A 24,043-nucleotide genomic window follows, 5' to 3' on the forward strand; every position below is an offset into this window, starting at 1 on the left:
ATCTGAATTTTGAAACTCCAGAAGGAAAATGAACTTTATAACCTACTGTCATCTACATAGGGGTATATATACAGCTATGCCTGATCAAAGTTACATCACCAAAGATCATTGTGGACGTAAGCATGTTAAATAATACTTTATTTAACATGCTTATATTTAACATGCTTAACATTTATTTAACAGAGGCAGTCACCCAAGCCATAGATTTCCTGACCAAGTTTCATTACAAAAATACATGGAAAAACATATTGTTTATCACCTACTGACGAGTCAGTGTGAGGATAGACATGTTTAAGCAAGTGTGTGAACGTGAATAGATGAAAAGTTGAGGTGTTCTTGCAGCTCTTCGTGTGGAACGCTGCACAAAGATCTGCCCACTTAATTCTGGCTGAGAGTGCATTAACTGATCAATCAACAGCTCACCCACACAGACACTTACCTTCAAAGGAAAAAGGGACAAAGCTTGCACGGGAACAATATCTATTATTCAGATAGGCAGTTGCAGCAACTGGAAAGCTGAAGGATGAACAGTTCTGGTGAGAAAAATACATGTCAGTTTCCTGTGGTACCTCAATGTCTTCTGTAGCAAGCTGTATCAAATTATATGAGTGTAGCACAGGCTACATAATTTTATGCTTCGTACAGGAAAATGGCCACAAAAGAGGTGTCGAATGAACACAACAGCCATAATCAAACACTTGCACAGGGTCTTTCAACAGAATGTAATCACTGGGTTTGCAGTCATCTTTATTGTCAGTCCACATCACACTCTTATCAGCACGCAAATAACAACACTTCCTATGTGGCTGCACTGATGAGGCACGTCTCTGGGCCATCCAACTGCACCTCTGACTCCCATACATCAGCAAGCCCACTTTAGCCAAAAAAGTTGCACAAGAATGGCTTTTGCCAGATGCTATTTAGCAGCTCAAAAATGCAGCAAGTGGTCACTCCCACTTCTTGAGTTGCTGAGTCATTAACAGAAAAAATAGAAAATGATTCATCATATATGCATGAGATGGGCGAGTTGCAGTGGTTGTGCTGTGCCTGGTAACCAGCTGTCATGTCACAAAGAAAAATCTTTGCACAATTTCCAAACAGTATTTCGCTATATGCTAATCACATAAAAAGCTAGAAAGCTTACTGAGATACCACCACTGATGTCTACAAGTGACCCACAAGTCTAAGATTCATGGATCATGGAGTTATATTCCAGGCATAACTACATACTTTGCACTATAAGTACATGCACCACCAGTACACCATCAGTAAATGTTGACGCACAAAGAAGAGACGTAGGAGGGTCGTCTTAATAATATTAACTTAAACTTCTTGAAAGATATGCTCACATTTCAAGCACAACTTGTGACATATACCTGTGAATATATAACTGATTTCTCTTCTACACTTTACTACACTTTACTCTGTCTCATTCATAGCATTACAAAAAGTGGCTCTGCTTTGCTCTCTAATGCATATCACTTCACAACCATCAGCCCAAGTAAGAAACTGAGCCAGCGGGCAGGCAGAAAAAACATTGCTGAGGACCTCCTTTGAGACAGAAAAAAGAACAGCCATCAAATCTAGTATTAATGTAGGACATCAAAAGATGCCTCAGCAGAGGTCACGCATCTTACATGTCTTTTTTTCCAAGGCCAAATTAACACAAGCATTCTTTGAAGTATTAGTGTTTACTCAGGAGCAGTTAAATCATCACTGGATAGTGGTAAAGATCAAATGATTAAGCTTTTTGCACCTCATTTCAACTGTGCATGCTGCTTTCAACAGGAGTCACAGAGCATGTGCACCACTGCAGAAAAGGGCCTGTGGCCCACCAAAGAAAAGCTTGTTCTGGGAAAGCCATCAGACCACACAATCACACACGGGCAGTTACCACCCGCCTGTCAGCACAAGCAATCACCTACCCCCTCTGTCACCTGTGTTTAACTGATGTTTTTTCTGCTTTTTGTTAAATGGCATGGGAGCAACACAAGTTGACCTCCTTCCACTCAGTTCCTAGACATCTGTGTCTAGTCCTTCTCCATACGCACTTTGTCACAAAAGAAGCAGGAAAAAAAGCCACGCAAACATACAAAATCACTTCAGAGAGACAAGGAGACAGCTACTGGTGAAATGTCATAGCTCTGTGACTCCCAGGAACCAGCATTTGCTCTTCCCAGCAGCCATCTCTGGAAGCAGCAGTGGTGGCTGACAAAAAGCAGGATTGCGCTTTGGATTTTTCAGTGTCTTTCTCTTTCCTTTGGGTGATTATTAAACGTGTTCACTTCGTCGACATTTGTCTCTTCAGTCTAGAAATAGCACAGAAATAATATTTCAGCTGAATGAGAAAACGCTGATTTCTGATGTTTTCCACAATAGATGGGTTGATGTGAATATGAAAGATGATGTACTTGATTTTCTTTGTTTTTACCAGCCTCTAGAGAGTTTAATCTTTCCAGAAAAGAAATGTCTGTCTGATTTTCTTTTCCTGTGTGACTGGCAGTTCATCATCCTGTACGACAGAGTTATTCTAAAATCAAAAAGTAGAATTCATAAGGCAACTTGAGGAGTTCTAATCATCCTATCTGCAGTCAAATTCCTCTATAAGATTATGCTGAAATATATTTAACTGGCCAGCTACCATGAAAAATGTGACACCTGGATTCAGTGCCCAAGTTTTGAAAGAAAGGGGTTTTCTGTCTGCTTATCAGTATTTACTGAATTGAAACTGTCAGATTCAGCTTTATAAAACTGGCCTAAAGCAACATATTTTCTTCATGTTTATTTACAAATGTAAGCTTATTTTGCGTACTTCCTAACATTTATTTTCACTCATTTAATTTCCCAAAAGAAAGAAGAAAATAGTGGATCAAATATGACACAACAACAGTAAGATTGCTCAGCCCATCTTTTCTTATTTTTACAAAGGTTTTTTAAGTCCTTGAGTAGGAAAGTTATATACTGAATATTGCTAATAAAGATGGTCCTTATTCACTGATTTTCTGTCTGACCAGCACAGAAAAAGCTAAAAGATGCTGCGGAAAAAGGGTCTCTTGCTTGATGATCACCAGCAGCCAGACCTAGAGAGCCACAGCACCTCCTTATACATGAGACCCTGTCCTTTACCTGAGAGAGCACCAGTTGCAACTATTCAGTTTTAAGGTTTTCCATAAGCCAAAAAAGCAGAAGACAAATTTAGTTCCTGGTACCTCTAGCTCAAATTCTGGTAAATACAGCCTTTGCCTGCTTTTATTGGACACACAAAGCCCTGAGTGACACAAAAATATGTAAGGTCATAAAACAAATAGATGTTGAGCAACAGATTCTGCTTTTCTTCCCTAGTCATATGAGGATAAGGTGACATTCAATTACATTAAAAATTGGCAGCTTTGACTAAAGGAAGTCCTCTTTCACATAATTAATGGATGGAAGTCCTGGCCCTAGGATGTCATTGAAAAGAAGTTCTACTCCTTGACTCTTGATGAATCTGCAGGTATCTGCACACACTCCAAACCCAGCCTTGTAAATGAAGTTGTCTCCCTGAGACTTTCCAGGATCAAAATCTGCAAGACCCAGGGATGACTCTTTGAAGGGATTTCATGGGAAAAGAACAAGAAAAAATGCCTTCTTTGACATGTCACTAAATGTTTGTTACATATGACATCTGCACAGCAATTACCAAGATTTAATTCACCAGCAACAATCAGTAGAATCCTGACAAGTCTGCTAGAGCTAAGAGATTTGTTGCTAACGATTTAAGAATTTAAGATTATTAATACTTTCAGACAACATCTATCAGCTACAAAATCTTAAGAAGTTCTACCTTTTCATCATGGCCTGCATTTTTCTGTTGACTTTGGGGTTTATTTTGATGACCAAAAATCAGATCGAACACCCACTTCAAGTAGGACACTGGCGAAATTAATAATAAAACAACCATCTCCTGATGTCAGGATATTTTTTTAAGAAACACTGAGTATAACTCGTGACTAGGGACACTAAGTAAGTAGTCCTGCTTCCTTAGTTACCAACAACTTTTTTCCCATGTTTTTAACAAACATATTCAGCCCTATTTAATTGCATGATAAAAGTAACATCTTCTGCAGGCTGGAAGTCATCCATGAAGCTGTCCAATTCGGCTCCCCAGGTCCTGGAGTGGTATAAATTGAATATGTTCTACGGTTACACAGTAGTCTTTCATCTCAAGTTTTATTTATAACAGAAGGAGGTGTCTCAAAGTCTACTTGCACCTACATAACTAATGGGGGAAAGCAACAACAGGTGGAGCCAGTATCGGCCCAAATTTCAGCACAAGTGCCCCGGAGCTGTTGACAGGGAGTACTTTTCAGAGTATATGAAACACTAGACTAGAACTTAATTCTGTAGTTCAAATAACATGAAAGTACTGTATAGCACAGGTTGACTGAGAAGAGGATCAGATGATGTTGGACACCAGTGGTAGGCACTGCACATACAAAAATTGAGGCATACAGTTTTAGCAAGTGACACCAAAACTATGTCTCACCCAATGTCCTGTCTCCAACAGCTGCTCTAGCAGATGTGCAGGGGAAAGTAAGACAAGTATTGGAGCAGCAATCTTAAAGACACTTTTTTCCTCAGAGTATTCATGAGAAGTAGACATACAACCAGACATGTCATTTTCAATGCTGTACTGCAAGTAATTTGAAATAAGCACAGCTGTATTCTTAAGAGGTTGAAGAGGATATATGATTATTAAAAAAAAATAAATCAGCTTCACCAAACTATTTATCTTATTTTCTTTGCTCCCGGAGAATAAGATCGTGACAGTCTAATCTCTCCTACAAGAGACAGGCAGTTGCGCCTCTCTCCTTGCACAAACAGCTCTCCATGCTCTTCTGGGCAGGAGAGAAAACTGCACCCACCAGCAGAGAAGCACAAGACACTGCTACCTGCAAAACCAGCACAGGCACAGCCACGGAGAGCCAACCAAACAAAGGTGGTCTTAGGAGTGTTGGTAAATTGAACACAGTTATCCCAATGATCAGTGTACTCCAAACACCAACTTCCGCAAGAGCCTTCAATCTTTGTAAAAATCTTGTAAGAAGAGATGGATGATTTAGGCAGAGCAGCTTAACATTATTCTAATTGATATTTGCCCTTCGTAGTGATTCAGCTGAGTGCCTGAAGTGCTAAAATACCAAACCAAAATGCATGTGGTGGGCCAAATACACCTGGTCAAGATAAACACCTGAAAGCTAGGATTTCCATGTGAATTAAGGCACTTTATCTTTTCAGGTTCACCTCTCACTATTCATAGCACAGCTAGGCAGGTTTTGGTCTTGCAGCCTTAAGCATATAAATAGCCACATTCACTACCACTACTCAGGAGAACAAGGACTCTAATAGCATCTTTCACTGTCTCTTTTGCCATTAGGAACTGCTAGTGCAGAGGCTGCTGAGCAGACAGAGTTATAACCCACAGCCCAATTCTCATCCCAGCTTATACCGGCAAATCATGGGTAAATCCATGGCAGTCACTGCTGTTAAAGAGGAGTAAAACAGCTGTGAGCTAAGTGGCATCAGGATCAGATCATCTGCTTACAGCCTCATACGCTTCCAATACGTTCTCTGATGGGGCTGAAATTTTCCATGACTGATCTCTGGCCAAGGGCAACTCTTCTCTTTTTATTTTTTTATTTTAAGTATAAGCAAACCTTCCATTTTCTAGAGGAGAGAAAATGTTGGAAAGAGGGCAGAGCAACCCTGTGAGGAACAATTCTGTAACCCATAGCCTTTTTGTTCAAGCCTCTGTATCTTTGTAGTGCAAAATGCGATTTATTACCACAAGATAGTGGATTCTTAAAGGGCCAGAAAAAAGTGCTATTGGACAAAAAACATAGGTTTGTCCTGCTTCTTATTCAAACACAGCCCCTGCATATATTTTTCCTGTAATTGTATACATTGTGCAACAGTGGAAATCAGAAAGTAACCACTATAGAGCTGTTTACAGAATGGGAGATAATAAACCTGACTCTAAAAGAAATACATCTTTTTCTCTGTAGTTTCAAGAGTGTAAAAGCATCCCCCTACTTTGCAGATCCTGTGCAGGGACCTTACCCTCAGGCCCCACACCCAGGAGAAAGAGCAAGCTCAAAGCTATTCATCAGGACAGAATCAAAGAGAGGGCCAACTAATTTGGAAGTGAACAGTTTACCTGAACACACCAAAAAGCACAGACCCATGTAAAGAAGTTGTATTATTACTGTTAAAAATAATGTAAAAAAACCCAAGCTATGAATGTATCTTATTCTGTTTGCTGCAGACTTTTGGATAAAATACCCCTTTACTAACTCAGAGCAGAAGATGGAGAGCCTGCTTTAGTTTCTCCAGGTTTTTGTTTCCAGCTCAGTGGTTTCTGCCTGAGCGCAGCCCAGATTCCCCGCGAGGTCAGCAGGCATTCAAAATCGCTCCCACTCCCGAGGACCAGCCAAGCCTCATTATATTTCTGTGCAAACATCCTCCTGAAATCGCGGCTCCACTGACAAACAGTTTTGCACAGCAGAAAACAGGGTAAATCACAGTGAGCTGCAAGTGACCGCTTTAGAGTTCCCAGTGAATCTATAAAAAGCATGTAACAGCATAGAGGCACAAGATCTTTAAACATGACAAAAGCAGGCAGTGCCAGCCAGACTTGAGTGCTGGTCTAAGGAGGTGTTCAGGATCTATACAATGGTCAATTTGCTAAGATGGTCACACATTTAATGGTTTTCAAACGCAGATAGTGAGGGCCCAGCCCTGGCTCAACAGCAGCATGAGCTGTTCATCAAAAAGGTTGGCCTACAATGGGAACCTCACATAGATAGGAAAGAAACACCTTAATACACAACGGGAAGAGAGAAAGCTGCCTGATGGGGAGGTCTTGTTTCATAGATATGATGGTACCACATTGCTCCCACGCTGTGCTTTGCCTGCTTCTGTCTCTCCGCTGACATGTGCGGCCCTGGAAGGTCACATCACCTTTCTGCACTGGGAACCGGACTGATGAGCTTTGTCAGGTTTCAATTTTTTAACATATGTATATCCAAAGATAGAAATCATGTTACATTCACAGCAAACGTAAGTGGTGTATGGCTGATACCATGACAAAAATATTATCATCTGGGAGGTGCCAGTAAGGCAGCCTCAAACCTAGCAAGTTACCTAATCAATCACAGACTTCCTGTGAAATCTTGGGCAAATCATTCACTGCCCCACAGGAGCACAGAGCAGGACCGTCTCAAATATCTGTATCCCCATATCCCTGCCTCATTGTCCTTTAAATGCTATTTCTGCACAATCACATGAACGATCTTTCAGTCATGCTGACATCTCACTCCTAAATCTCACACAAGCTTTGCACCAGCTCCCCTGACAGCCCAATTACATACATTTCACATTTAAAAAGTTCTCTGAGAAAAGTCATCAAGGGAAATTAGGGTTTCCTTCCCATTCAGGAATGACATAAACACCAGGCTTCAGAAACAACCTCACTGACATTGGACATCTTCGTCTGTGCACTATGTTGCTTCAGGAATGGCCCTGGGGCATAAAACCTCCCCCAGATCTTGCTGCAGCCCTGCACCCAGCTGGCCAGCCAAGGCTGGAGATCCCAGCCCCATAAATCACGGGATGCTCAAGCCTTCCTCATTAAGGAGGAGTGACACCCAAAGAGACTGGCTTTCTTCCCCAGCTGAAAGGAAAGAACCGACCTCCACGTGGGGAGCAGGAGTTGGGACTCATGCCTGCATAGCTGCTGGGGGAAGGCAGAGGGAGGCTGCTTTGTCCAGTGTAGCTGGTGGCAGAGGTGTGCTGCAAGACAAGCACTGCAAGACAAGCACTGCAAGACAAGTGGCTTCTGCCTGCAGTGCGCAGTGGGGGCAGCCAGTGTGACTGTGGGAAGCAGTGGCTGCTGAATCTGGGAGCACTAGGGAGATGGGGTGCCGCTTCTGTGGTGTGGGTTGCTGTCAGAGTCCCAAAATCACGCTCAAGCCTTGCTGCAGCAGCGATGCTAGGCGGTCCTAACTTGTATGACTAATGCCAAGAGAGGGCTTTGGTTCATGATTCTGGATTTCATCAAGAATCCTTCCTCAAGTCCAAATTTAAGTCTCTGCCTTCTGTCAGCAAGCTGGGGAGAGCTGCCTTCTCCACCACAGGCACTGTGCACGTAGGGTGGGTTAAGGCAAGGAGGCACAAAAATAGTGAGGCAATGGGTGACCACAAAGCACCATAGTTAGACATGGTTTGTTTAGTGCCAGAAGTATGCAAGTCACTTTGCCAGACAAGAATCTTCCTCCCAGAGAGGCTCCCAAAGAGCCTATCATCAGTTTTTTCAAGTGTTTGCAGTTTGTTGGCTGAAGCTTTCCACTGGAATTGGTCTTGCCTAGGGGCTGTACACTTGCAGGGTTGGAAAATATAGTGTTGATGTACTCTTGCCAAATTCAGCTTGTTCCTTGGATTGTTTCCTTTCTCTAATCACTGTTTATCTTTACATGGGCCAGATTGGCCCATTTCTTCCCCTCTTTCACTAGTCTCTACAACAGATACATGATCTCTAAAATTCTTCCTTGGCTGACCACAGTTCATTCATCAGGGAATAAATTTATCCCTTTCTTGGGCAATTAGTAAGCACTCGGTGAATTTCCAGAGGCATTTCTAAGACTTCAGCCACCTTGGATATTTGGGTGTCACATGAGGACTACCCTATGTACGCCCAGTCTTTTCCCCTTTAGCAAAGCATCTCCCACCAACAGCCCACAGAAGCACTGTACTTCCAGCTCTTGGAAAGGAGTCGGCTCCTCCCCACTCCCCCCGCACTTTGGCAGGCAAGGGGAAAAAAAAAAAAAGAGCTACCCAAAACCTGCCCTCAGCTGTGTTTCTAAGCAGGGATTTTCACTGAGCCAACTGCAATTGTGATTTCTACTCTCTTTCTCATGATACTTGTTTTGGTTCTCTCTATCCACCTCTGTCTCTTCTACCCTCCCAGGCCCATTTGCTTAATATTCTGCTATTGTTGCTTGTATTTCAGTATATATTCTAGTCTGAATAGGTAAAATAGATGAATAAAAGATTACCATCCCTTTTTTACAGATAGACAAGTGAGAGAGTTGAAAAATTGGGTTATTCCTTCACAGTCTGCAGCACAGTCAGAAGCAGAGCCTCAGTCCTCTGAGTTCCGTACCCTGATTGTAATCCCACCATTTCCCAACTGAACCCATTCCAACTCTTACTGATTCTGAAGGGCTTGGATGAATGTGCTTTAGAGGTACTTCTAGCTGCCTGGGACAGCAAAAGCAAAACTTTTAAACTGGAGAGAGGGAAAGTAACTGGCCACTAAAACACTGGGAGGCAAATTCAGCCCTTACATAAGTGAAAGCAATGCTGTTTTGCCAAGTCTCAATTTGCGTCTGTATCCATAGTATTGCATATTTTAAGTTCTTCTGGCCAGAATGAAAAGGCGTTTGGTAACCCAAAGAAACCATAAAGCCCAGCTTTGAACCAGCTATAACACAGCCGGCTGCCATCTACGACAGCTGGAGATCATTGGGCTGCAGACACAGTGCCAGAACACAGATCCATCACCCATTGCCCCCTGTGGGGATGCAAGGACCATCGCCAGACTATTCCCATCTCGCAGCCAGAACCATGAGGCTCAAGCAGCTCCGCTGCCATCTCATGCTGTGCTGCTTCTGGCCTTCCTCCGTTAAGAGCCTGCTCTCCACCACCCGGAGCGGAAGCCAGGGTTTGAGCGCAGCAGTGATGCACGGGGCCCTGTGTGCTTCACCATGGGATTTTTCACACATTAGCCTCTGCAGAACTCCCACTTAGAAATAAAAATCACAAGTCTGGGGCAAAAAGTATGTGCCAAGGCCCCTTAATTGGATGAGTCTCTATTCAATTTCCCAATGGCTCTGTAGTATATTATATACAATTTCTAACTTCTTTCTTCTCAAGCACATATTTAACATTTGGGTGTGCAGATCTTTATGGAAGAAAAATGCTGTGACTTTATAAAAGTCTTGTAAATATTGCCTGTGTAAGAGAGCACACAGGGTTCTGATGCCCAGGCAGCTAGCATAAGTGGGTAGATTCATGTAATTACCAGAGTCATCTCTGTCACCAACGAGTTGTACTTCATTCAAAACAATGCCATTAGCTTGCAGGTAGTGAAGACAACAAAGTTTTCTTGGGACAAGTGAACATGCTGTCTCGAAATTCTCATGATATGTTAACGTTACCCTGACCTGTGTGTCTCTCTATATAAATAAAACAACTAAACCTACTCTTTTTGTAATCTTCTTGCACATTCTAAAATAAATAAATAAATGTGGAGTTTATTTTAAAAGCCTCCATATTGCCCCTTCTCTATTTAACACAAGGCACAAATGCAGCACAGACAAATGTGACAGCACTTACAAAATATAAAGCTCCAGCAAACACAAGACTAATCCAGAATAACTTTGACTTTCCAGAGGAAATGGGAAAAATAAAAAAGAAGGATGCTGGCCCCTAGATGCTGCGGCAACAAACCCTCTCTGCTGACCTTGAGCAAGAATCCCTTCCTGTCCTCAGCCCTACATTAGCATCAGTGAAATTCAAAGATAGGGTAGCTAGTAACATGCCCCTGTCCACAGCTCCTAAACAAATGACTACACCCTTTTGTGGTCATGATTTCAGTGGCCAGTGTGATATTTCAATTTAGGCTCTAGAGACCCCGTGACAACCGTGCACAGTGACTGCTGCATGTAGGAGGAAGGTTCCTATGCCCCATTTCCTCCCTAAGACACCTGTACTACAGAGAAATCTATAAAAGGCCACAGTTTTATAAAAAAAAAGAAAAAAGTAGACATTTTCAAGAACTGGCCTAATCACATTCAGTTCCTTTAGTGCTTGCTCGAATAATCATGATGAACTCTGTCAGTGTTAATGGGGGTGTTATAAGTATCTGTGTAGGACCGCCTCTGTAATTCAGCATTAATTAGCTGAATCATTATTTTAGAGTGTTACTGAATTATCTTATAATTACCACCTAACTTGGTGCTTGTAAATGAGGCAACAGAAGGAAATGGCAATTCTTTTAAATGTACTTAAAATTAAGAAGGCACAATAAACACTCCATTCTGTCCTTTCTAGAAGCTTTTTTATCTTTTGTGAGATGTAAGGCTAGTACAGCTGCTTTCATCTATGCGTTGCAGATTTATTACAATTATTATAACAAATGGAAATGAATATTATTCAGGTTTATTACCCCATAGTATATCTTTATGAGCACACAGGAAACCATGTCGTTTCTTTATTCACTGTGTGTGAAGAGAAAGAAAAAATCCTGCCCAGGAAAACAGAGTATTGTGAAAAAAAAAATCATTTGATTCCCCTAATATAACTGCTTCACTAATAACTTATCTGCTCTGATTCCCAACACAATCAGACCTAATTGTTGCTCACTAAGAAGCCTCATTACAGCTTGACTGGGAACATATTTAGGAAATACCATGTACATTTTGTTGTCACTGATTCTGCCCTGGAAGTACTAATTCTGTGGTACAGTCTACTGCACCATACCTCCCTGCCTGAAATGTGCAGAAGCAGGCAGGAAGAAAATGAGTATGTTCATCACTGGGCAAATCAGAAAAGCTCTGTAACACCTGGCTGGTTTGGGGTTAGATGCTTGGGATCAGGGGGATTGGACTAGATAACTTTTGAAGGTCTCTTACAACCCAAACTATTCTATGATTCTAGTCTATGACTCTATTCCATGCAATTTTGAATGTTGTGGACAAGACCCTTTGTCCAGATATTCATATGTTCCCAAAAGACTATTCAGTAAAATTTTTTGCAGGATTTTCTGAGCACATAGACACATGCTTTAAAAAACCTAAAGAAGTGCGCTAAGCAAATCCCTCCTTAGTCTCAGGCTTTTACTGGAAAGTGCTTTTCGTAACTTCTCTACTCAGACTAAAAGAGATTGTCCAGGTCAACAGATCTGAGGTCTGCAAGACCAAAGGGGAGTCAATGTTGTGCAACCAGTTGTACTAGCAACCAGACATTTTTTGCGTGCTTTAGTTTTTCAGGGTGTATTCAGAGATTTGCAGCAGACAGTTACAGTCTGCATTCTCTTACTTTTCCATACACTCCTTATGAGGGAGTCACAACACACCTATAGCCTCCATTTTGCTAGTATTTTGCTGGCAGAGCTGAGGGCATGTTAGTACTTGACTTCTTTAGCAGCTAAGTGATTCTAAACATGAAACAAATACATACATATTTGTATATGTGAGGAATAGAGATACTTGAAAAATCTTTTTTGTGAACAGATTTTCAGCCTGACTATTCTTAAATACATTGCTTCCTCAACACTAAACACTGCATGAATTTGAAATAATGTAATTGTTTATTGTGGATGACTGCTGGTAGGATGTTACTTATACAGTGAAGGTATGAAACACTAAATCACAGTTTACTTTTATATCTATAAAAAATACGATTTCCATACACTGGCATGTTTATTGCTTTGAGCCTGAGCCTGTTATTTATTAGGGTTCACTGTAGTTTTTAGAAATGGCAGAATATTACTGTTGTGATTTCTTTTCTCACTAGAATCATGAGGTATTCGCTCTTCATACAGAGCAGTTTAAATCATGGGAAGAATGCACAGCACGGTTAAACAATTTGGTGTCAAAGGTAGTCCACAAATAACCATAACTTACGTATAGTAAGGTTTTGCAGGTGACAGGAGAATGTTTTTCTTTCCTTAAGTTTCTCAATCCTCTTAGCCAAGGTCAATCGATTAAAAATGTGTGTCACAGCTGGTCTTCAAAAGCAACTTTCTGAACAGACAGTAGCAGTCCATTATTAGGAAATAGAACCATCCTGAAAGCAAGAAAATAAAACACTTGGAAGTTTATATGCTGAAAATATAAATGATAGAAAAAAATTTGATTGGAAGGGACTCTGGGAGCTGATCTAGCCCAGCCTCCTTCTCAAGGCAGGACTAACTTTAAAGTCTTGTCAGCACCTCAGGATCCCATGTAAGTAAATTTTGCTTATTTCCCAAACTTTCCAAAGCTTCAAATGACAAAATGCAGCTCTTTGTTCAGCTTATATCTGTAACACCCCCAGTTTGGGTGCATTTACGTATGTGACTCCTACCTGCACTGCCAGCATCAGCACAGGCAGTAGTTTTGCATATTAGTAAGGCTGCCAACCACCTTAAAGAGCTCACTTCCAGTTGTGCATAGCATTTCCAAACATTACAAAACATTTCCATACTGAGTGAATTTATTTCTTTGGTTTTGATTTAAAACACAAATTTCAGTGGAATTAGCTCAAGAGCTTCTAAGGAGCAGACTCAGGAACAAGCCTTCTGCTGAAAAAATTAGTGCCCTCCCGTAACTCTGGAGCAAGAACAAGAAGCTGTGCCAAAGAACAGCTTCTCTGTGCAGTTTCTGTGGAGGTCCACCCACATTAGGTTAAAGGATGAGCCTTCCAAAAAACTGCGATTGAATCCGCTCAATGTGGACCTGCTAGCCTTTAAGAAGTACTCTCTGTGAGGATGCCAGGCCCATGGAGCATGTCTGAACCTCTCTCCACTTTTTTGGAGAGAGCTGTGTGCCAGGACAGGACTCAGGCACGAGTAAGGCATGTGCTGACCTACACACCAGTCCCTGCTGCCAAGGGGATGAAAGTCTGGTCAAACTAGCAGCCAGAGGGTTGCTGTCACTTGCACTGTGTTTGCTGCAGAACAGGAACACCAAGTGGAGTATGACACTATGTGCCAGGGATGGAAAACAGGTGGGCAGTGGCTGGGGCACATGAAGGGTTGAGTATGGGACAGGAGCCCAGGGACTGGTGCTGAAGGAACCAGAATAAGCAAGCCATGGATGGGAAGGCTGGAAAGGGGAAATAGGAGGTACAGAGAAAGGAGCAAGGAGCCCATGACAGCAACTGTGACCTTAGTATCAGGCTTGGACCAGCCAAGTAGGGAGAGATCAAGAGGCCAACACTGACAGAGAGAGAGCACAAAGACAGAACAAGTTAGAAAAGACAAGATGATCATCACTACCAGTCCTGATGCTTTACAAGCATCCATGATTTCATTTACACAACATGCTGTTAAAGGAGGTGATACTATTAACGATACTTTAAAACAGCAATCTAAAATCTGGGGAGATGTAGGTCCAAAGGTTCTACTATTCTTGGTGTCTGTTCTAAATCACATGTTTGTTTTTCTCAGAGTGTTTACCACTACATAATGTTTCAGGCATTCAGAGCTCATTGGTTACAGAGCTGCTCATACATCTGAAAACCAGAAGCCACGGTCAAGTGTCTGTAAAATAAGGAATGAAAAATTAGGAAAAACCTGTGAAAAAAATGGTTTCAGCAACTTCACAATGTCTTAATGGGACTCCTTGGCAGAGCTAGAATAAGAGCCAGCTCTGCAGTGCAATGCTCAACTGAGGCTCCCTGTGCTCCAGACTTTCTAGTGTATCTTCACTTTCAGTTGGACATCTGAGAAAAGTCTGTCATGGGCTGGTTTAAAGAAGGAATTTGTCAAGACAGAAAGGTAGTTTAAAAAGTTATGAGAAGAATAAAGTGGCAGGAAATATTATTAAAATGTTGATGAATATGCTTAGTTTCCCCCACTGCTTCATCATCTCACCATTTGGGCTGACTAGGGCTCTAACTTACTCCAGCACAGGCATGACCTAAAGAGCTCCTAGTTACATGTCCCCTGCTCCCATAAGCACACACATTCAGCCGTCCAGAATAAATCTCATGGGAGGTACTTTTCCTCTCTAGCCCACAATTAAATGACTTCTTTACTGCCTCTTCCTGTTTATTCATTTCTCCTCCCCAGTGATTGGGCTCAGTGGCTGAATCGTCATGTATTTCTGCATGGCATGGCATCCTTGCTTCCCTCCCTCTTTAAAGTTACTTGCTTAACTTTTCTTCTGTGTATCTTAATTAGCACATTGCCAGCTTTAGGCATTAGGATGTTTTTTTTCCTAGTTAAAGCCTCCTTAAAATATGGTCACGTAACTTTGTACATTATAGAGTATGAAAACACTTAATGATGAAAGCTCTTTTTAACGTTTATTCTGTTGAACTTGATGAGATTTTCAATATCCCACTGCTTTAAATCCCCACGCACATAGACAAATACAAGGAGAGGTTTAAGAATGAAATAGTTCAGGCTTCACAGTTGACATCTCAGTTTGGTAGATGAGGGAAATGGCCTTGCACCTGCCCTGATTTTAGCCCTGGGAGGTTAACTTCAGTTTCAAGGCATTAGCTTGAATGCAAATAAAATATGTTTACTCAGTTAGGTTTGAACATGTGTCGCTTCAGTTGCCTGATAGCCTACATGATACAACGACATTTATAATTGTGTTGATTCTTACTGTTGGGTTAAATCTTAATACTGTAACTTCTGGAGTAATTTTTGTTGCAAACGAAAAAAGGGGAAAAAAATGCATAAGTACAATACATTTGACTTCTCTTAGGCTCATCCTGAGCTTAGTTAAAATTATCTTATTTACTTTTGGGTTTCTTATTAAAAATCTTGTTTCAGAAAACATTTTACATCAATTTCACACTCTTTCAGTCATGAAACTATTTGCCTGTGAGCTCCTGCCATGACCACAAAATCCTTAATTTCTGATTTCTGATGATCATTTTGTTGGGATTTACTGACAGCAGCCGTCACCTATCCCCAAAGCCCACTTTTGCAGAGCATGGGTGCTGTCAGCTCTTTGTAGCCACGAGTATAAAACATACCCATGCAGCAAAACTCAAAGGATGGTTCCGCTAAGAAAGTCTGGCTGACAGATCCGCATACGTCATTTCTTGGCATCTGTCAAATTATTTGGCAGTTCTCTCCATACGAATTGTAGCAGTTTAGCTGCAACAATTTCCAGATCAAAGCTGTCAATCACTAGGCAATTCCCACAAGGACGTGCAAAAGGACCTATGGAGAAATTATCTAAAGCTGCAATAATCTAGAAGACCTGATAAAGAAAAAAAGGCAAGATTTCACAAATTATATGGACTGAAGTTCAATTACTGTTTTCCTTTGTACAATTTAAGACAGTGAGATATCATAGCCACTAGATCTGGAGGCAAAAATCTAGAAAGTGAATTGCAATTCATCTATTTCTTTGGCATTCCCTCCCTTTCCAATTAAACATGCTTTTCTTTTTGTCTCCATTATTCTGAGGAGGCAGTAAACCTCAGTCTAAATGAGCATTTACATGAAAATCAGAGCTCTCCAAGGCATCCACTGAAACTCCTTTAATACAATATTCGCTTTAATTTGTTTTTCTTTCTTGCCTGTGGGAAAGTTTCAATCACATTTGGTATGATTTGTAATTGTATTCCCTCTCCTCCTGCAGAGGTCATTCTCTTTCCTAAAACTGCATCATTTGACTAGAAAGACTTCCTTTCACAAGTAAACAGCTCAGCAATCAATATTGTCCACAGATGACAGTGAGCACAGTCCAATTTTTAATAGGGTCTTTCATATGTCAGAAAGCTTGCTTTAATCTCCAAGAAATATAATCTGTTTACATCACCTGTCAGCCTTTTGGTTGTCTCCTTCAGAAAGACTGCTTTCCTGGGCTCAGTGAGTAATCTCTTCTACCTTATCCTATGAAGAAACCAGCTTCATCATACATATTTCAAGCAGTCTTTACCTTCCTGAATACAAGTGAACCAGGGAATCATATTCTATGATTCTCATTTCTTTCTCTCTCTACCTCAAAATATAAAGTCACATACAAAGGGTTAGTATGCAAGCATCTTCTTAAAGATACTTAATCCTGCTTTCATGATATTGATCTCGCTCTGTTTTATTAAAATAATCTGCCACATGCTATTGAAACTGCCTCTCAAATAAACAAATACTTCTTTTAAAGAGGGTACACTGAGGAAATGTATTGTTTAAAATACTGAAAAACAGTATTTAGCATTTTATTTATATAGATACACTAGGCTTTTGCCAAACATGGAAAGATGTGCAACAAAGCTGAAGTCAGTTACAGAAAAGAAAAACACTCATAATAATCAAAATAACTATTTTTTCTATTGCTAATCTATGCTATGACATGTTAAGCACTACCATGCCTGATGGCATATTGAAACCAAAGTAAAAAAAATATCTAAAACACATACATTGGGTCTGATTTTCTATACCCACATTTATCTCCATGTTTGGTTGCGTGTCTGCATAAATATATTGCAAATGCATGCATATATATAGTAAAGTAAGCATCTAGCCATGTCTGCACATATATCTTTTGCTTATCTATATGTGTATTTTGTGCCCTTACTGATCAGACATACAACCAACAGAAAAATTAGGGTCCATACCTTTCAGTCAAGTGGGATCTTGGGGTCTGAATTTTGTGAGAGTCCTCTTTCTTGCAATCTGAAGCTCTTAACAAGTCATTATTTACCTCCTAAACCAGCTGAATTCCCATATTCACCTATGTCAGCTTTGAGACTTAAGAGCTGTAGGAAAACCCAGGTGATTTCTGTGTAGTTTTTGGCTTCTTTTTGGAAACTTTGGGCTTTATTTCAGAACCAGTGTGCATTACTCAGCCTCAGGTCAGCTATTCCATCTGTGTTACTTGTTGGCTTAAAAACATTCCCTTCCCTACAATGCAAATGACAGCAGTCTTCCTTTTTTTTTTTTACCTCTTCTTGCTCTTGACAGAATGCCTTTATAAGGAAGATAAGAAACTTTGCATGTGTGCATTGCATAATCAAGAGCAGTGCAGAGACAGCTAACTTGTCTCCAGAAACCAGGTGAGGGACAAAAAGCATGGTACCTCCTGAGTTAACATGCCCTGTGAAATAAATTGATACGTGTTTCTGTAATGTATGTACCCTAACTTGTTTTACTTGGCTTTTGTAGTGGCCTTTATTTGCCTTTATCGATGTTTTTGTCAGAGCAAGCTTTTCCTGTGATGAGCAACATTTTGAATGGTGCTCATTTCAATTAGTAGGCATTAGCTGTGGACAAATCTGGCTTTTCTTACAGAATCCCACTGTCCTAGAAAAGAAGATATCCGTTCACCTGAACCAAGGCTATGTCAGAATATTATTAACTTTAAAACCAACAAGTAAAAATAGCAGGAATGCAGAGCAATAACTAGCATCATATTTAATATTACAGTCTAGCAAGCCCCGAAGTGACATAATTATGTGGCCACTGCTGCATAGAACAACTGAACACACTCGAAGGTATATGCTGTCATTTACAGCTGCTATTTGGATCAGATTTGTAAAGTGTAAGTCTGCAGCCTCCATCTCCTCTCTGCTACTACAGAGGTGCAGGGAGCTGGGGAAGCAGAGGTGAAGGAGGATAAGGGAGAGACATTTCTTTGTTTTTGACAGACTGTCTTGTCCGTCACCTCCAACTAAGGTTTCTTTGAACTGCTCTCCCTACTGGTCCATAACAAGCGTGAAGTGTCATGTCTTATTTCCTACCAAGGTCACTGGGACATAGTATTGGAGAACCTCAAATGCTGGCTATGAAGGCACCTTCTAAGAAACACCTTTGTCACTTCACATGAACCCTATAATATTACCTTTTCACCTGAGGATTGATGTATCTTCACCAATCCTTTCCCATCTTCATGGAAATAAACTTTCAGTTTGAGAGCTGTGAATGATTTCCCCTGTGTTACAATCCCTAAGGTGATACTCAAAAACTCCTGCCAGTCTCTTCCCTCCAAACTATACCCCTGAAGCTGCGGACCCAGACTGAGCTAATAGGAAATTATCAAAGGGATGCTTGAAATGAAGGACATTTCTGCTGCCTCCTTTCTGCAGTTCCACTTCTATTCTATTTTGACCACTACTATTTTCAACTCTCTGTCTCCCTAGGGCAGAGGTCCTGGGTCACATCCTGCAGAAATCTCATCCACCCTGTGCTTAGAGCTCTATTTCACCATTGACTCTACTTGCTGCAGGTGAAGGTGCTTCACAGGGAGAGGGACCAGCTCAAGACTGCAGAGATTGCTCTGCTCTCCCAGCCAGGATACCAAGCCCTGCATACCAATGCTGACATGGGGGCATTGATATGGGGGCCTTCTTTCAGTTCAGTTCAGTTCAGTTCAGTTCAGTTCAGTTCAGTTCAGTTCAGTTCCCTGTAAAAACAGCATCTCTGCCCTCCTGAAGGAGTGCTCCAAGCCTCCCATTTCGTTGGTCAGATTTCCCAAAGACTTGTACCTCCCCAAGTACCCACCTTAGTGGATACCATTATTAGAACTCTCACAAAGACCCCGAAGGAAAGAGAAAAGGTTAGGATTTTGCTGGTGTGCTTCAAGTCTTTGATACAGCTGGGATGGATGGATGAGTTTCCTTCTGTGCTGCATCACCATTAATGAGGAGATACCACTGTCCTCCACACCCTCATTCATTGTCTTCTTCATTTTGCCTTTGCAGCCTAAATTGTAGTCATCTTATAATGTCATCACTGGTATGAAAACCATCCTGCCAAGTTTCATGGACTCTCTAAAGGTCACAGATACCCATTAATTTATACCACATTTGCTTTTTGCTCTTAATTGCCCAAATACTTTCTGCATTTTACATACATGTTTTCTGGGTTATGTGACACCAAATTATTCTTCACTGTCTGTTGAAAGGAAATGCCTTCTTCTCACTGCCTTGAGTATCTGAAGTTCTCATATCAATCTGGATTACTTGCAATCCATCTCACTCTTCAATTTACAGATTATCAAACTAGATGGGGCGATTTTGAACTTTGTATATTTTTTGTACATAAGGCAGGATGTTGCACAATCTCTTTTATGAAGCATTCTAGTAATCTCTGGATTCAGAAATTTTTTGCCTGTGTCAATTTGTGTCTTTGATTTGTCTTCATTTCATTTTAATCAGAACTGGCACAGGGAAGTATTTCAGTCTGTTTCGACCCATTGTACCTTCAATCCTAGAAATCATTTTTTTGGCACATTTGATTAAAATGGATCAATTAAAGGTGACACTTTGCCATCCCTTGACATAAACTTGTCACTTTTGGTCCCATCCCCTATTTTAGTTCCCTAGAGTCACGGCACCATTAGAAGATTTTTTTTCTGTAATCAAACTGCGATAATTCTTTTTATAATGGTGCAATTATCTACTCTCTTCTGGTTTCACCTTAGCACGCTCAGTGAGTCATAGACCTTTACATCTACTGCATCTACGCCCACTGATGATCAACAAGGAGCGACAGTCCCTGGGATTCATTTGCTTTCCACAGTGGGTTTACAAGGAAGGAAGCACCTGCTTAGAACTAGACACCCTTCAGTATAAGCGCTGAAGTAAAAAATACAGACAGGGAGTGTACTGCCTAGCTTATTTATTCGTTTGCTTCTGATTCCCAGTAAAAGAAGATCTAACTCTTTCTCTCCTGACAGTGTAAAATGTGCTGCAATCACTATTGTTACTATTACATAAAAGTAGTATAAATACCACAAATTCAGCTCTAGTTCCTTAAACAATCCTCTGCTTCCTTTAACTGTTCTTATGCTTTCCTCTTATGGAAAAGAGTAACACCCCGGGGTTGAAAATTGAAGCTCACCTGCAGGGCTAGCATCATGGTGACTGGTGTTCTTTCCCTAGAACAGAACCAAGGAAGCAGATTAAAACGATCAGCACCTCGTCTTACGTTTAGGAGTAATGTAACCAATGTCTTCTGTGCAGTTGTTGAGCAAAAAGGATTTTTGATAGGCTCATTTTTTCAATTTTAACTCATGTGCAGGGGACATAACTGAACCATACTGGGAGAAATTCTTGTTTGCTAAACCATCTACCATTCCTGTCATGGACCAACTTTGGCTGTTAAACAAACACGATTTCTTTTGAGTCCTGGCTGATCTTCCCTTAGAAATCTTGAGAGGGGTACATAATTTCTACTCTGTGACTGTCTAGCCAGAGCTGAGAACAGAAAAAAAAATAATAAAGAAAGAAAAAAAAACACTTGAAATTACTTTCATTTGGCCATGTTCCTGCCTCTTTTGTGTTTGCTTTCCATGTATATATGAAGGAATGAATTTTATTGTCAGAATTACTCACGAAAACCAAAGTTCAAAGTGGTGAGTGCATGAACAGCATGCACAGAAGCCAAAATGTAAATGTGCATGTCCAAGAATTCATGCCAGAAATTCTTGCACATTCATGGAATGTGACTCTTCTGACCAGGCTTCAGCAAGCAAGGTAACGTCAATCTTTAGCGGCTGCTGCTAATCCATATGGTAAAAAGCCCTGACAAGAAGGGTTTTCTAAACTCATTTCAATAATGAATACACTCAAACAGACCACAGAGTTTTTTCCTTCCCCGGACAACAACCAAATGTGTTTTAACTACACGCAATCCATGCTCATGCAGCAGTGAACTTGGGAAGGCAATGGCTGAAATCTGGTCTTGTGATGAAAAGCAGCGCACTGTGATTTGGGAAGTACCGAGTTTTGTCACAGCCTTCTTAGAGAACCTGAGATAAATCCTGCAATCTCTTTGTTTCTCCACTCCCTGACTATAAAATGGTGATAAGGCTGTTTCCTCTTTCCAGAGCTTGGAAGAAATATGTCTGCATGGTACTTGGATGCTGCAGGCGCCAGGATTGTACAAGCACTGATATAGACAGAATCATTTTTGGAAACCAAGCTGAGCGACTGTCACTTACACTCATACCAAAAGAGAATAAACCATAGCCAGGCAACTGGGTTGGTGAGGATATCTACTGTTACCTGTGAATCACTGTTTATTTCCATGTGTTTAGGTCATCAGAGACAAACCCATCCAGTGTGTCAACATTTTTGTCACTCCTGGCTTGTGAACCAAGAATCAGTGAGTAAAATGGGAAAACTTTGGAATGTATGACCTTTCAGTACCAAACATTCAGTCGAGGCCAGACAAATTCTAGTGTGACCATCATCTTCAAAGTAAGGACACTAACTTATGATTCCTTGTGGCAAATATATTCCTTTCTTAACCAAATCTATGCAAATCAACATGCATCCGAGAAGGACCAGCGCTCCGCGTCATGCGAGATCAACTGCCCAGCTTGGGCCCAGATGGCACATTGAATAAGATCCTCGAGCTGGACCACAGCCTACCTATGATCCACAGCCTACATATTTGATATAAGAAAAAAGGTCAACAGACTAAATCTATTTAGGAAAGCAGTGCAACTTCCACAAAAATCAATAGATTTTTTCTCCTTTTCTGTCTTGGCACATGTTAAATTAACACTTTTCTTGAGCAGTCTCTTAACTCAGCTTCATAGCATTGCTCTCTTCAGTCTCTTCTTCACAGTATGTTTCAAAGACAGCCCATCCAAAATCTCTCTTTTCCAGGAAATAAAGATTTTTTAAAATTTAGAAAACAAAGGTCTTTCAAGTCTTAAAATGAATGCAAGTTAATATCAAACCATCTCTAATTGCACAATATCTGAGAGCAGCTGATTTCAGGATTATAGAAGAATCTGGAAAATTACATAAGAATTCTCCTTTTGTTGTAGGAGCTTGAAAGTTGCACCTTCATTCAACCAGGAAGGTAATTTCCTCTACACAGCAAGTTTCAAAATCTACTTACAACCTTGGTGTTACAACAATTCGGATACTAACTAGTTCTGCACTAAGTATCGCGACTAGAACTGTGAATAATCATCAAAATTAACTAGCCTATAAAGTGATTAAATAATTTCCTCCAATTTGCATTTGGTATGTTTATTAAGTGCTGGAGGGTGTTATTTGCTCTCTTATTTTTACTGCTGTTAAACTCTATGTCTGGGTTTTTGGCATAGGTGCAGTACTATTACAATTACTACAAAATTTTAATCAGATTACGGTATGAGTTACTATTTGATACTGCAAAAATGCCAGTAGGCAGTAGATAAATACTAAGATACAATTAGCTGCCACTGCCTTTTATTCTTTGGAATTCATTAATAGTGAGATAAGCCTGCATTCTGTAGCGATGGCAATTTTTGTGTGTGTTCCATTTCTTTCAAACTACATTTTCTTACAAGTAATAGTGCAGGTAGTAAACAAAAGAGAAGATGACTATAAACAACATAAATATATATGGCAATATTAAAGCTACGAAAAATATGAAGTACTGCCTATGCGTTATTCCTTGTGCTTCATTTGCCATACCATGGTCAATGAGACCCATTACTCACAACAAGTAATTCTTTGTGAGATGTTTTCATTTTGAACCGGATGAAACTGTTGCTGCTAATCATCAGTAAAAACCTGTGATTTTAAATGTGTTGGAAATCTGTGTTTTCAAATGCATGTCTTGGAGCTTTACACAAGCAAGAGGTTGCTAATGCCAACGTGCATTAGAAATGCAATTGTACTATACTTAGATGCGGTTCAACCACAGTTATAGCATGGGCCATTAAGGAGCATTAAAAAACAGAAAAGAAAGAAAGAAAAGAAAAAAAAAAAAACAGAAAAGAAAGAAAGAAAAGAAAAAAAAAGACAGAAAAGAAAGAATCCAGGTTAAAAGGCAATATGTTCTGTTGCTCAGCTAGAAGATTTATCTATGATTAGAACATAAAATTGTTCAAAAATAGACTAAATGGATAAATCACAGAGAACACAAGCATATAGAAAAGATGCTTACTTACATTTTCCCAGGTCTTGCAAAGGACTCTAAAGGCTTTCAGCATGGCTCGGGAAGCTAGCTCTGACACATTTAACTGGTGAGACTGTGGACTCCTCTCTCGGAATTCTCACACCTGTTGGACAGGGAAAGTAAACTCTCATCTGCCATCCCCAATGTTTTTCCAGTGTCTTCCCAAAATGCAGCTCCTCCTGATCAGCTTTAATTCTTGAATAATCAAAGCCACGTGAGCCAAATGGCATAAAAATTAAATCTACAGTGAATAATACCAGGTGAAAGAATAATATATGTGGCCATGTGACTGCCTGCTTTCCTGGGCTGGAGCTGGAGAGGAGTGGGAAATGCCCAGCTGCCTTAGTTGGAAGCGACTCAAAACTTCATCCG

At 40.6% G+C, this 24,043-nt stretch overlaps 1 long non-coding RNA gene across 1 annotated transcript; it reads right to left on the reverse strand.

The window, feature by feature from the left end:
• Positions 1 to 1,942: 1,942 nt before the first annotated feature.
• Positions 1,943 to 24,043, reverse strand: LOC130595362 (uncharacterized). The gene is made up of 3 exons (XR_008971302.1): positions 23,664 to 24,043; positions 12,726 to 12,888; positions 1,943 to 2,512 (listed from the first exon to the last, which is right to left on the reverse strand). It is a non-coding gene; the product is annotated as an uncharacterized LOC130595362 (long non-coding RNA).

The sequence above is a fragment of the Pezoporus wallicus genome, unplaced genomic scaffold (assembly GCF_028554395.1).
Source record: "Pezoporus wallicus isolate ANWC-B61680 ecotype Strahan unplaced genomic scaffold, APGP_CSIRO_Pwel_v1 contig_7178, whole genome shotgun sequence".
NCBI classification, from domain to species: Eukaryota; Metazoa; Chordata; class Aves; order Psittaciformes; family Psittacidae; genus Pezoporus; species Pezoporus wallicus.